This window comes from Hyla sarda, chromosome 1 (assembly GCF_029499605.1).
Source record: "Hyla sarda isolate aHylSar1 chromosome 1, aHylSar1.hap1, whole genome shotgun sequence".
Classification (NCBI taxonomy): domain Eukaryota; kingdom Metazoa; phylum Chordata; class Amphibia; order Anura; family Hylidae; genus Hyla; species Hyla sarda.
In genome coordinates, this window is record NC_079189.1 from 324910213 (window position 1) to 324922366 (window position 12154).

Sequence of the window (12154 nt, forward strand, 5' to 3'; positions counted from 1 at the left end):
TTAGAACCGGTCCACCAACACAGTCCACGCCAATCCCTCTCTGGCACAGAGGATCCAACTCCAGCCAGCCGAATCGTGACAGTCACGCTTCATTTTTATCTGCGCTGAAGCGGTGAGTGCGACCTGTTTTCTTTCTGGAAAAATAAAAATGTCACTGATCTTCCAAAGTGAGCACAGAGGAAAAATTTTGGGAGTCCGAGATGAAATTAATCTTCTGATTTATTGGCAAAAAATCTTAATGCTAAACTCAGTATAAGTGCTGTCATTGGCTTGTTGTATTAATGTTTTAATCTTTTACAATGCCCAAACAGCACCACAAATAACACAACAGTAAATAACAGGCATGAAAGGTTTTCAATAGGTCACAATGGAATGATGGAATAACAGGGAAATAATTATTTAGGAGTTGCGTAAATCCTTATTATTCAGACATATTTATAATAGGCCATTAGTCATTTTTCTTTCATATTGGAGATTTCCTTTATAAATTATGGGGGGTGGGGGGGGGGGGAGAAAGGAAAATAATTACGAGATTCATTTAGTCATTAATGTACAAAACATCCTGAATACATACATTAAATCTTTCTTTGCCTGCTGAGTTTGCTCCTACTTTATTTATGATCGTCTTGGTTTTCCTGGTAATACACCCGTCATTGTCAATAGATATTTTAGGCAATGTTTTTAGCCTTTGTTTAAAAAACAATGCTAAATTATTCAGATGTATTAAAATGTAGTTACTAGCATTAGACTGTGGTTAGTGCGATTGAAAAGTTTCTGTGAAAATCATTTCTTATTACTATTACTAACTTACTGACACAGGCGTTATGGGAACACACCACTATAGACCACCATAAGGGCCACCTACCAGTGTTGTGTTCCTGATCCTGAACAAACATGGCCCTCCAACTGATCACCCCTAAAGTAGAAAATGTAGGGAGGAGCAAATTCTCCAGAAGTATTACTTATTAAATAAAAACATAAATTGAAACAAAATCCAATAACACTTTTCAGGTGCTGCACCCTTTTTCTCAGATTGATCGATCTGAGAATGGGGTTCAGTATATACTCAAGGTAGGGTTGCTTTTCCACTTTTTTGAATCCTAATACCCACATGTATCCTTTGGTCACAATCTGAGAATATCTCCTGTCTTCAGTGCAAGCTTTGGGGAACAAATTTAATTTGTGTTACAGGGATATTGATCACACATCAAAATCCACTCTAGCAAAGAGCTGGCATATACACTTATGTATAGGTACTCCTGTTCAACTGGTTGTTGACACAAATAGCTAATTAGCCAATCACATGGAAACAACTCAATGCATAGTAGAAATACACAACAACTCAGTGCAGGCATATACACTGTAGATATGATCAGGACAACTTGTTAATGTTCAAACTGATCACCAGATTGGGAAAGAAATGTGATTTAAATGACTCTGAGAGTGGCATGGTTGTTGGTGTCAGAATGGCTGGTCTGAGCTTTTTTAAAAACTGCTGATAATCTTCAGGGGTTTTCATATACAACCATCTCTAGGGTTTACAGAGAATGATCAAAAAAAAAAAAAAGTTAAAATATACTGTGACAGTTGTGTGAAGACTGGTTTGAGATGACAGAGAGGCAACAGTAACTCAAATAACCACAACCAAGATATGAAGAATACCATCTCTGAATGCACAACACATTGAACCTTGAAGCTGTTGGGCCACCATGGCAAAAGACCACACTTGTCAGCTAAGAACAGTAAACTAGGCTACAATTTGCAAATGCTCACTAAAATTGGGCAATGGAAGACTGAAGGAATGTTGCTAAGTGTGATAAGTCTAGATTTCAGTATCAATATTCAGATGGAAGGGACAGAATTTGGGGAAAAAACAGCAAGAAAACATGGACCCACCTTGCCTTATATGAACAGTTCAGGCTGGAGATGGTGTAATGGTGTGGGGGGCTATTTTCTTGGCACACTTTGGGCCCCTTAGTACCAGTTGCAAAATCCTACCTGAGTGTTGCAAAATCCTACCTGAGTGTTGTTGCTGACCAGATAAACTAGATAATGAAACATGCGAATCATCAAAAAAATTGCACATGTTTTCCAGCTCCAAGGTCATGTCATTGCTTTTCTTGGTGTGCCTGACAGCTTACCTTGTCATCTTGACAATAGCTATTGCAAGGCTGTTTGTCAGTGAGTGATGTGCCTGATGGTCTAAACAGGAGGTGAGATTACTAGACCAATATGCTTGGTGCTGGTCTGCACACCTCCTATAGGCAGGGCATTTAACCCCTTAACCTCTTAAGGACATAGGACGTTCTCTAACGTCCCCACTACCTGGGCTTTAATGCCCAAGGGCGCTAGAGAACGTCCTGTTGTATTTCCGATCTCTGCCGCGCGCCGGGCAGAGATCGGAAGCGGATGCCTGCTGAAATCCTTCAGCAGGCATCCAGGGCAAATGCTATGTAGGCCCCCCATGTCGGCGATCGCCGCAAATCGCAAGGGAAATCGCCCTTGCGATCTGCGGCGATACCGGGCTGATCGGGTCTCTGGGACCCGACCTCCCGGTAATTTCGCATGATCCCGGCTGTCAGACAGCCCGGACCATGCTGAAGAATAGGAGTGAGGTGGCAAGCCTGCCACCTCCTCCGATGCCCTGCGATCCGTCGGTTAACTAACCGACCAATCGCAGGGGGGGGGGAACGGGGGAGTGCTGGGGACCGGCCCAGGTACTTACCTCGTCCCTGAAGACCCGGATGCCGGCGACGGAGACGGCGGCAGCGGCGACAGGTGAGTAGATCTTCAGCCGCGGTCGGGCCCTTTACAGCAATGCACGTCGCCGTAAAACGACATGCATTGCTGTAATGGGACCCTGTAAACTACAACTCCCAGCATGCCCAGACAGCCCTTGGCGTCTGGGCATGCTGGGAGTTGCAGTTTTGCAACATCTGGAGGTCCACAGTTTGAAGACCTTCCAGATGTTGCAAAACTACACATCCTCAGCATGCCCTTACTGTCCAGGCATGCTGGGAGTTGTAGTTCTGTAACATCTGGCCCTTCAGATGTTGCAGAACTACAACTCCCAGCATGCCTGGACAGTTTTGGCATACTGGGAGTTGTAGTTTTGCAACATCTGGAAGGGCACAGATTGGGAACCAATGTATTAGTGGTCTGCAAACTGTAGTCCTCCAGAAGTTGCAAAACTACAACTCCCAGCATGCTGGGAGTTGTTGTTCGGCAACATCTGGCTCTAAAGATGTTGCCGAACTACTACTCCCAGCATGCATGAGAATGCTGGGAGTTGTGGTTTTGCAACAACTGGAGGCACACTGGTTGGGAAACATTGTCTGTTTCCTAACTCAGTGTTTCCCAACCCGTGTGCCTCCAGCTGTTGCAAAACTATAACTACCAGCATGCACTGATAAACTGTGCATGCTGGGAGTTGCAGTTTTGCAACAGCTGGAGGTCCCCCCCCCCCCTGTGAATGTACAGGGTACATTCACATGGGCAGGGGGCTTACAGTGAGTATCAGGCTGCAAGTTTGCGATGCAGCAAATTTGGCGCGGCAGCTCAAACTCGCAGCGGGAAACTCGCTGTAATCCCCCGCCCTTGTGACTGTACCCTAAAAACACTACACTACACTAATACAAAATAAAATAAAAAGTAAAAAACACTACATATACACATACCCCTACACAGCCCCCCTCCCCTCCCAATAAAAATGAAAAACATCTGATACGCCACTGTTTCCAAAATGGAGCCTCCAGCTGTTGCAAAACAACAACTCCCAGTATTGCCGGACAGCCGTTGACTGTCCAAGCATGCTGGGAGTTTTGCAACAGCTGGAGGCACCCTGTTTGGGAATCACTGGCGTAGAATACCCCTATGTCCACCCCTATGCAAATCCCTAATTCAGGCCTCAAATGCGCATGGCGCTCTCATTTTGGAGCCCTGTCGTATTTCAAGGCAACAGTTTAGGGTCACATATGGGGTATCGCCGTACTCGGGAGAAATTGTGTTACAAATTTTGGGGGGCTTTTTCTCCTTTAACCCCTTATGAAAAGGTGAAGTTGGGGTCTACAACAGCATGTTAGTGTAAATAAATAAATTTTTTACACTAACACGCTGGTGTTGCCCTATACTGTTCATTCACTGTTCCAAGAGGTAAAAGGGAAAAAAGCCCCCCAAAATTTGTAATGCAACTTCTCCCGACTACGGAGATACCCCATAAGTGGGCGCAAAGTTCTCTGGGGGCGCACAACAAGACCCAGAAGGGAGAGTGTGCCATGTACATTTGAGGTGATTTGCACAGGGGTGGCTGATTGTTACAGCGATTTTGACAAACGCAAAAAAAACACATGTGACCCCATTTTGGAAACTGTACCCCTCATGGAATGTAATGAGGGGTGCAGTGAGAATTTACACCCCACTGGTGTCTGACAGAGTTTTGGAACAGTGGGCTGTGCAAATTAAACATTTTGTACAGCCCACTGTTCCAAAGTTCTGACAGACACCAGTGGGGGGTAAATGCTCACTGTACCCCTTGTTACGTTCCTCAAGGGGTCTAGTTTCCAAAATGGTATGCCATGTTGGGGTTATTTTGCTGTCCTGGCACCATAGGGGCTTCCTAGATGCAACATGCCCCCGAGCAAAATTTGCTCTCCAAAAGCCAAATATGACTCCTTCTCTTCTGAGCATTGTAATTCGCCCGTAGTGCACTTCAGGTCCACTTATGGGGTACCTTCATACTCAGAAGAGATGGGGTTACAAATTTTGGGGGGTATTTTCTGCTATTAACCCTTGCAAAAATGTGAAATTTGGGGGGAAACACACATTTTTGTGAAAAAACTAATTTTTTTTTACATATGCAAAAGTCGTGAAACACCTGTGGGGTATTAAGGTTCACTTTACCCCTTGTTACGTTCCCCAAGGGGTCTAGTTTCTAAAATGGTATGCCATGTGGGGATTTTTTGCTGTTCTGGTACCATAGGGGCTTCCTAAATGCAGCATGCCCCCCAAAAACCATTTCAGAAAAACGTACTCTCCAAAATCCCCTTGTCGCTCCTTCGCTTCTGAGCCCTCTACTGCGCCCGCCGAACACTTTACATAGACATATGAGGTATGTCCTTACTCAAGAGAAATTGGGCTACAAATATAAGTATAAATTTTCTCCTTCTACCCCTTGTAAAAATTTAAAAATTGGGTCTACAAGAACATGCCAGTGTAAAAAATGAAGATGGTGAATTTTCTCCTTCACTTTGCTGCTATTCCTGTGAAACACCTAAAGGGTTAAACGCTGACTGAATGTCATTTTGAATACTTTGGGGGGTGCAGTTTTTATAATGGGGTCATTTGTGGGGTATTTCTAATATGAAGACCCTTCAAATCCACTTCAAACCTGAACTGGTCCCTGAAAAATATTGAGTTTGAAAATTTTGTGAAAAATTGGAAAATTGCTGCTAAACTTTGAAGCCCTCTGGTGTCTTCCAAAAGTAAAATCACGTCAATTTTATGATGCAAACATAAAGTAGACATATTGTATTTGTGAATAATTTTTTTTTTTTATGGAATATCCATTTTCCTTGCAAGCAGGGAGCTTCAAAGTTACAAAAATGCAAAATTTAAAATTTTCTCATCAAATTTTGGAATTTTTCACTAAGAAACGATGCAAGTATCGACACAATTTTACCAATAACATAAAGTAGAATATGTCACGAAAAAACATTCTCGGAATCAGAATGATAGGTAAAAGCATTCCAGAGTTATTAATGTTTAAAGTGACAGTGGTCAGATGTTCAAAAAACGCTCCGGTCCTAAGGTGTAAAATGGCCTGGACCTTAAGGGGTTAAGGATTCAGGATTTTTCCGTTTTTCACTTTCATTTTTTTTTTCCTCCTTACATTTTAAAACTATTAACCCTTTAAATTTTGCACCTAAAATTCCATGTTATGTTTATTTTTTTTGTGTCACCAATTCTACTTTACAGTGGCATTAGTAATTTAAAAAAAAAAAAAATCCACGACGAAATGGAAAAAAAATTGTGCAACAAAATTGAAGAAAAATGCAATTTTGTAACATTTGGGGGGCTTCCATTTCTGCGCAGTGCATTTTTTTGGTAAAAATAACACATTTTCTTTATTCTGTAGGTCCATACAATTAAAATGATACCCTACTTACTGTATGTAGGTTTGATTTTGTACTTTTGGAAAAAATCATAACTACATGCACAAAAATGAATACGTTTAAAATTGTCATCTTTTGTCCCCTATAACTTTTTATTTTTCCACGTACAGGTCGGTATGAGGGCTAATTTTTTGTGCCGTGATCTGAAGTTTTTAGTGGTGCCAGTTTTGTATAGATCAGACTTTTTGATCACTTTTTATAAAATTTTTTCATGATATAAAAAGTGACCAAAAATACGGTATTTTGGACTTTGGAATTTTTTTGCACGTACACAATTGAATGTGCGGTTTCATTAACAACATATTTTTATAGTTTGGACATTTCCACACGTGGCGATACCGTATATGTTTATTTTTATTTTTTATTTACACAGTTTTTTTCAATGGGAAAAGGGGGGTGATTCTTACTTTTATTAGGGAAGGGGTTAAATGATCTTTATTAACTTTTTTTCACACTTTTTTTGCAGTGTTTTAACCCCCTCTAGTGGCTATAGCACTGCACACACTGATCTGCTACACAGATCATTGCCGTGGATTAGCATGGCAATGATCAGTGTTATCAGTGGTCGATTGCTCAAGCCTGGATTTCAGGCTTGAAGCAATCAATCGCCGATCGGATGTGCAGGAGGCAGGTAAGGCACCTTTCTGCTGCTTCCTAGCTGTGGACGTGGAGATCAACTTTAAATGCTGTGCCTAAAGGGTTAATAGCGTGTGGCACAACAATTGGTGTCGCACGCTATTAGCCCAGGGTCCCGACTTTCATTAGCCACTGGGACCAACTCATTGTAGACCGGAACCAGGCGCAGGGCATACAGGTACGCCCTGCGTCCTTAAGAGGTTAAACCGGCTATGATTGCAAACCTGTGCCTGTGATAGTGTTTTTCCCATCACTAGCTTTCCTTGTTCATATTTTTTCCTGTGATCTGACCTGTGTACCTGACCTCTGCTTGTGACTTTACTAATCTTTGTTTACACATTTTGTACTATGCAGGTATCTAGGTTTGATCCATTGCCTGTCCTGGCTATCCCCCGGTTTTTAATTTTGTACTGTGTTGCTCTTTGAATTTTTTGACATTTGGAGGGTTTTCTGATTAATCCATTGTTTGCTGGTTTAGTACTTCTTTGCTTATGTAGTGCCAACCCGGTTTGTCTTACTATTCTCACTACTTTGATGCCCTGCACTTAGGTCAGTGTAGGGAACGTTGTCCAGTTGGTGGTTCTCATTTATAGTGGATTTTCTAAGTAGATAGGGACAGTGACTTGGCTGAAATCCAGATTACACTGCCCCTAACCCTGGATGTTTCAACTGGTTTCTTGAACATGACAATTAATTTACTCTACTCCAATGGCCTCCACAGTCACCAGATCCAATAATGCACCTGTAGAATGTGGTGAAACAGAAGATTTTCATTGTGGATGTGCAGCCAGTATTTCTGCAGCAAATTTTTGATGCCATCATGCCCATATAAACCAAAATCTCTGGTTTCCATCACCTTGTAGAAAGTTTGCCACAATGATAGCAATCCTGAATGCAAAAGGGGAACCAATCTTGTACTAGCAAAGTGTACTTAATAAAGTGACCAGTCAGTGTATTTCCCCAAAAATGTTAGTACATTTCTGGCTAAATATTTGAGACTTTGGGAGGTCTCCTCCTCCCCTGCTAAGCCCCACCCAATTCTTAAAGAGTGTCAGCATCTCACAGGTAAAGTCTTCTCTGGATATAGATGGTTCTTTCTATATCTTCTCCATCTGGCCCATGACAGTATGATAACTTCTGAAAACTCAAGATTTTTTTTCTGGCCGGACATCTTTAGCTCCCTACTTCTTTAACATTCCATTCCTGTTGGTACTATCAGTACTGTGTTTGCTGCTGCCACATATTTGCCCAGTACAGTATTTATTGTGCTGTCTAATTTCCCTAAAATACTCCATTCTCACCTTCTGTTACTTTAACTGCTCCTAATGGGCCCATCTTTTTAAGGTAGACTGCTCCCCATGATTTCCCCTTTCACACAGACTGGTGTTTATTCCCCGTATAAACTGCTGCTCATGGCCCATTAGGTTCACATAGATGCTAAAAAATACTGCATATGCTCCCCCTCCCCTACAAACACTGCAGCTCATTACCCCCTGTTAAACTGCTGTACATTGCCCCTTTCCTTAAAACTGCTGCTCATTGCCTCCCATACAGACTTATTCTCATGAACCGCTCACATAAATTCTTTAAAAACATCTACTCATTCCATATTCTACCCCCTCATTCTCTTACATGCTTTGTATCTGTGGTGCACTGTAAGCAGCCCTGCAGGACCTACAGTTTTGATGATCTATTTGCAGCTTTAGATGAAAATATACAGGAAACAGCCATATCATAATATACAAAGGCGCTAAGGTGTTTTTTTTTTTTGTTTTTTTTTTTACCAAATTGGATAAAACAGCATCACAAGCTGTAAGGTTCTGCTCAAATTTCAATACTTTTAAAGAACCATGTAAAAACATGACTCTGGCCCCTTAGGTCTGCACAGGCTCACTATGGAATCCCCCAGCTTCCCTAGTTGGCCAGTCTGAGGACCATCTTGAAAGAGCTGTAGAAAAAGTTTCTCCTATCATAGTGCTTTCTTGTAATAGATAATAGAAGTCTATTTTAAATTTCATAGAGTAGAGATTTAATTGTAAACACTTTTGTGAGGTGAGAGAAAATATACAATATCAATTGTTGGACTATTCAAGACAGAATATTTGCATAAAGGTATATACATACAGCTGTATATTTAGATCATTCAAAAACATACATTAGTTTGAAATGTCTATATTTTTAAACATAACTCTTTCTGTTATTACTTTAATTTAACATCGACTGATCACAAATGGAGTAATTAAAGATGCAATGAAGTGTCACAGGTAGGTAATGGTGGCAATATGTTATTGTAATTACTATAGGTCTTACTTAGCTTTGAACCTAGATTTTATCATCCAGCACAATGAACAATTGTTGCATATAAAACGTCAAATATATTTACATAAATTGAGACAGGATGGAGTGGGTTCCCTCACTCCCTTCTACAAATTGAATATTTGTTAATGCTCTGTAGATGTTATCAGCCTATATGATTCCATTTCCATTTTATCTTTATTTGGTTTCAGCAATAATATTATTTCTGCCTCTCTCATAGATTTGGGGAGCTTTCCCTCTCCCAGTGACTTATTTACTGACGTGTTCCCCTTAATCTCATTTAGTACCATCTCCAACTCACCCAGAGTTATAGGGTTACCAAGTTTTTCTACACATTGCTCTGATACCTTAGGTAGTTCTATACCGTCCAGATATTTTTTAATCTCTTTTGTTCGCCTCACTTCTGAGGTACATAACTTTTTAAAATAAGTATAAATTGTCTTCCCTTTTATACTTTTAATTTATGAAATGTAGGACTTACTCTGTTGATTTTGTATTATATTCATTAATATCTTATTTGGTTTTCCTGATTCCAAAATCCTTTTTTGTCCTTTTTTTTTTAATTATTTATTTTTCTTTAAGATGGCCCACATCACTTCTCCACTCAAGAAGGATTTAGCAATATCCCAGACTATCTGGTCCGGTGAAGTATCCCAATTAAAAGGAATGAACTCTTCTAAATGCTCCTCTATAACCTCAATATCAATTAGCTCCAACCAATATGGATTTATTTTTTTCATCCCATTGCTAACAGGTATGTCAGTGTTGATGACTATTTCCAGTGGTGTGTGATCTGATATTTGACGTGTCAACTATCTTATTCTGTTTATTTTTTTTAATCCTTCTCTATTACCCAGACATAGATCTATCTGTAATAAAGTTTGGCATGTTTTGTTCCAGCAGGAATATATCCTTTTCCCAGGATTTTTATTCTCCACATATCAACTAATCCTACTTCTTGACAAAATAATTGTGTATTTGTTTACAGGGGATTTTGTTTGTACTTAAAGGGTAGCACCATCATGTTTATTTTTTTTCTGTCCCTGCCTATTGCCCTTCTATCAATAACACCCTCCCTGCCTTAATTTTTTTTTACTATTTTAAAAATGGCATTTAGTCTGCCTGGTAGTGTGCTCACTATCAGGCAGACTTCCCCAGCAGGCACCACATCACTGATGCCTGCTGGGGGGCCAACTTCCACCCTTAGTTCTCCTAACAGGGTGCCTCCAGCTGTTTCAGCACTACAACTCCCAGCATGCCCTGACATTTATTGGCTGTCAGGGCATGCTGGGAGTTGTAGTGGTAAAACAACTGGAGGCACCCAGGACAGGAGCTTCATGGGGGAAGGAGTGAGCCGGGAGCAGATACAGGAGGGACGGGTGCGGGGGAGCCTCTTCCTGCCGCTTGGTGAGTAACACCCAAACTCCTTTTTTACAGACTGTACCGAAGCAGGGAGTTGGATGGACCAGGAAGGGATAAAATGATTGGTTACCCTCACTATGTAGCCTCTTGGGCCAAAGAATTAAATTTAACACTATCTGACACGTACATATCCCTCATGCTTAAACATTCACATGGCTTCTCTAGGTGTGTGAGGCTACAGGAAATGCAATACAAACTTACCTCTCGATGGTATAAGACACCTGAATTCCTCTACAACCATGGTCTCTCGGCTACAAGTTGGAGATGTAGGGCTCACGTGGGTACGCTTGCACATATCTGGTGGACATGTCCTTCCTTAGAGCCTTTCTGGTTGGAAATAACCAAAATTCTAGATTCCATTATGAAAACAACCACCCTACTCTCGCCTGCAGCCGTGTTACTGGGCCATAAGTGACGTTGGATAGAGACCGGCTAATGATAGCGTGTCACGAGAGGGAAGGAGGGAGGGGGGTAGGGGATGGGACCGTCGGGGGTCTAAATTTTTTTTTGTAGGGGATAATGTCGGATAAATTAAAGGTGTTATTTTGGAACGTGAGGGGAATGGGGGAGCGACGCTAGAGAATGGCCATATTCGAAAGGGTACAACATTATTTGCCAGCAATAGTATGTCTGGTTGAATCTCATGTTACTAAGGAAACTGAAGTGAAGATTGCTAGGAGATGGGCACAGTTGGAGTTCCACTCCTCGGCTTCTAGTTATTCAGCGGGGGTATCAGTTTATATACATAAGGCCATTCAGTTTAGAATTTTTGGTAGGAAAATTGATGAGTATGGACATTATGTCTTTTCACATGCTAAATTTAACGATTGGGTTGGCGTGATGGCCTTCTTCTATGTCCCTCCCTCCTTTTCCAATCGTCCTCTATTGGATCTAATCGATTTTTTACGAGGGAAAGAACACCTTCCTTTACATATGCTAGGGGACTATAATTGTGTATTGCATACCTCCCTGGATAGATCTTCTCTTGAGAGGGGTAGGGAATCGGAAACCCCCCTTTATAAGTTATGTGTAGAAATGGGTTGGAGAGACCCGTGGCGTATTATGAATCCTGATAGGAGGGTCTATTCATGTTTCTCAGCCTCTCATAAAGTCGCATCACTTATTGATATAGTTCTCTCAAATGATAATGGCTTGCAATTTATTCAAGGTATTAGGTATGAAGGGAGGACTATTTCTGATCATTCTTCGGTAATCATGGAATTGGGACCTGGGGCTAAGGGAAACAATAAGGAGAAGGTTTTCTGTTTAAACTTGCATTGGCTTAATTTGATAGGTAAGAAGGAAGAAATTATGAAAGAGATATGGGAATGTTGGGAACTTAATAAAAACTCGGCTACATACCCAGTGGTGTGGGACACTATTACGGCAGGGGATCTTATATAGGGAAATACAAAGGAAAAAAAGAGAATTTAAAAAAATGGAATTTGACCTGAAAGAGAAGGTTGAAGCGGCAGAGAAAAGATATCGGTCCGAAGAGTTCTTTAAGGAGTTAGAATTAGCACAAGGTAAACTGACAGATAACTTCTTAGGGAAAGCCCAACACAAGGTTTTTTTTTCAGGTCAGAAAGACTTTGTGGAGGGAGCACGCC

The 12154-nt window shown here is 41.1% G+C and overlaps 1 long non-coding RNA gene across 1 annotated transcript in view; it reads left to right on the forward strand.

Moving 5' to 3' along the window:
* LOC130306682 (uncharacterized) overlaps positions 1–9853 on the forward strand; it is a 48961-nt gene extending 39108 nt beyond the window's left edge. Inside the window, exon 3 of the long non-coding RNA XR_008856012.1 lies at positions 9705–9853. This is a non-coding gene — a long non-coding RNA (uncharacterized LOC130306682). The remainder of the gene's footprint in view (positions 1–9704) is intronic.
* Positions 9854–12154: the final 2301 nt, after the last annotated feature.